We start from the raw sequence: 2,920 nt of genomic DNA on the forward strand, positions 1-2,920 counted from the left end.
TCCTCCCTCTTCCAAAGGGATGGACACAGCGGAAAGCTGCAGTATGGATTCAGTCCCTTCTTTTCTCAGGCCAAGACAATATGCCATTAACAGCTGAACAGAGGCAGAGGGCATTCACAGATAAAAGACCGCTTTGAAAAATATTGTGCAAAACAAAGTCCCAGGTTAGAAGCAGAGTGAAGCAACCCTGAGGTGTCCAGGTCCACCTTAGGCAACCAGATTCCCTCCTGGCTTCCACAGGGCTGCATGTGGCTCCTCAGGTAATACTTTGTCTGCAGTGATAAGGTTTCTGTTTACACTTTATTTTACTAGTGTGCCCTGAGACATAAGTGAATTTTGAAAGTAAGTATGTATTTTTACTAAACTTGAACTTGCAGCTCTACCTAGTGCTGTGGCTTTGCTCTTCTATTTTTATTGCTTGGAGACAGCATAAATGTGTGGGATATCTCTCAAGACCTTTATAAAATCAGAATTCTAACAAGAATATATGAGTCATGTCTAGACTGATATAAAAATGAAATAGTATCATTCTTGTCACCAGAATGAAGCATGGCTGACACCCTTTGATCCATGACACGCTCACATAGCCTTTAGGCTAAAATAGCATATACTAAAGTGTGCAGTTATAATCAGAAACTCCTATAAATATATAATGTGAAACCTCTTGAATCCTAACTGCCAGATTGTATAACCTTGCCATAAAGCAGTATTTTAGCACTCAAATCATCATACTCACTTCAGAAGGACCATTAGTAGATACAGGCATTATCCAGTGTGGGTCCCATATCTGTATATCTGGCTACAGTGTCTGAATCTGACCTTAAGCTCCAATGCTTTTTAGATTTGTATCACCTTCAGTCAACACAGAAACACCATTTAGTTTCCTTCTCACAAAGATGCACATTCATCTGCTACATTACTATCTAGCTACCAGACTGAGCATCCTTATGGCATGTCCAGCCATGCTTGGAGATAATTGTTTTCTACAACAGCCTTTCCTCCTACATCAGAAAGTTGGCATTTGTTAGTCAGGACTTACATGGATTTAGTGAATTCTCTGGTTACTCTGTCAACTCTTAAACACCCCTAATGTACAGCTCAACAGTGCAGGCAGTTCATGACAAGGGCCACTCAGGTATCAAACATGTGGCTTCTGCAACTCCTGTGCTCTATACCCAGACCAATAATAGATGTCAGGAACAGTTTCGCAGTGGGTCATGGGCAGTCAAAAGACTTCCAGCTAGCCTAGTCCTGGAGGCTGAGCTACTGCTTTTAAACCTGTCACAGACACCACTACAATCAGTAGTATATAAATACCCTTGAGTATGAACAAAGTAGAAGGTAGAACTGAAAATAAAACATGGACAAACTTGCACCATCTGTTTTGAAATGCCAACACTTTCCCAGAATAACCTGTGCATCGCCGCCTCCAGACATTCCCCAAAAGAAGCACATAATTGGAAAAACAAATTGTTGTATGAAATGATTTATAAGTGTGAAGAAGGCAACATATTTGTTCTGGTGTGTGCAGCTCAGAGCTTCACAGTCTCTATGTATCTGCGTTCTTCAGTGCTCATCTCACAGCTCCATACAAGAGATTTATGATTTAATTTGGCAGCCAGGCTTCACTACCAGTGAAAAAAAAAAATTAATGAAGAAGAATAGAGAAAGCAAGAAGAAATGTTGCCATAAGAGAATTAATCCAGATGCAAGTTTTGGGTTTCTTTTTTTTTAACCCTGTTGTGTTTTCAAGTAAATTAACAGCAGTGTCTCATCAAAACCAGAAATAAAGGCTATGGTTGGCGTTTTAAAAGGGTGTGAACGGTTTAGAAACAAAAGCTGATCTGCATCGGTCAAGACATCTGAGAATCAAAGATGGGGTTTAGTTGCTTAAACATAGGTATCCAGTACCTTTTTAGATGCTCTGGGGTATCCTCTAGCCCCCAGTTCCTGATCCAGAATACATGTTTCCTGTAGGGTTTGTGTCGTATTTGTCAGATCTATGCCAGGCCCACTCCAGGGTGTCTCAGATGATACTGCCTATACTGAGGCCATTAAGTCTCCTATATCTCACATTTTTTTTTCAGAGTTGCTGTTCTTGATGCCATCTGTAAGAAGCAAAGTCTCTAATAACCAGGTCACTCATCAAAGTGTCTCGACATAAATTCAGTGATTAATTTCTACAGTTTTACTTTAAACTAGCAATGACTCTTACAATCTGGATGATGTAGAAAGTCACTTAATCATGGTAATGACTTGTATAGAACAAACAGAGATGCTAACCTGCGATTTAGACAGAATACAATACATTACTTTCCTGTTTTCCCAGCTGCTTGTCCGGTTTTATGTTGTCATCTGCAAGTAGGATTTAAAATGCTTGATACCATATGAAAGGCCATCTTTGAATGAACTAGTACTCAGTAAAGTTTGATACAATAAAGAAACTTCTCTCTTCAGCCTATGGAATAGGAACAAGCTGAGCTCAGAGTCACTGTGCAGGGGTGTATAGATCCACCTGTGAAAGCTTTGTGTGTTTTGTTTTTTTTTAATCTCCAGGGATGACTACAGATTTTCTTATTATTATTCTCAAGCAAATCTGAGACTACTCATTAAACTCAATTTTTGACGCTGAAGAGCAGACCTCTAGAAGTTGTACCAGTACTTCTGTCTTACACCCACACTGCCCAGAATATAAATTAATGAATCTCAAAATTTTGCTATTTAAACCAAGAATTACTTGGGACTAACTTATCTGCGTTAATGTTTTCACATGATTTCAGGACCCAAGCTCTAGGTCAGCATCTTGGCACAACAACCATAGCCAATAGTGTGATTCATTCAAGCACTGTTTCTGTCAACCCTGCTATTTGCAAGTGCTCTGTTTTACTGAAGTCCATTTATAGACAGGTGAAAACATACA

Source organism: Lathamus discolor, chromosome 5 (assembly GCF_037157495.1).
Source record: "Lathamus discolor isolate bLatDis1 chromosome 5, bLatDis1.hap1, whole genome shotgun sequence".
NCBI classification, from domain to species: Eukaryota; Metazoa; Chordata; class Aves; order Psittaciformes; family Psittacidae; genus Lathamus; species Lathamus discolor.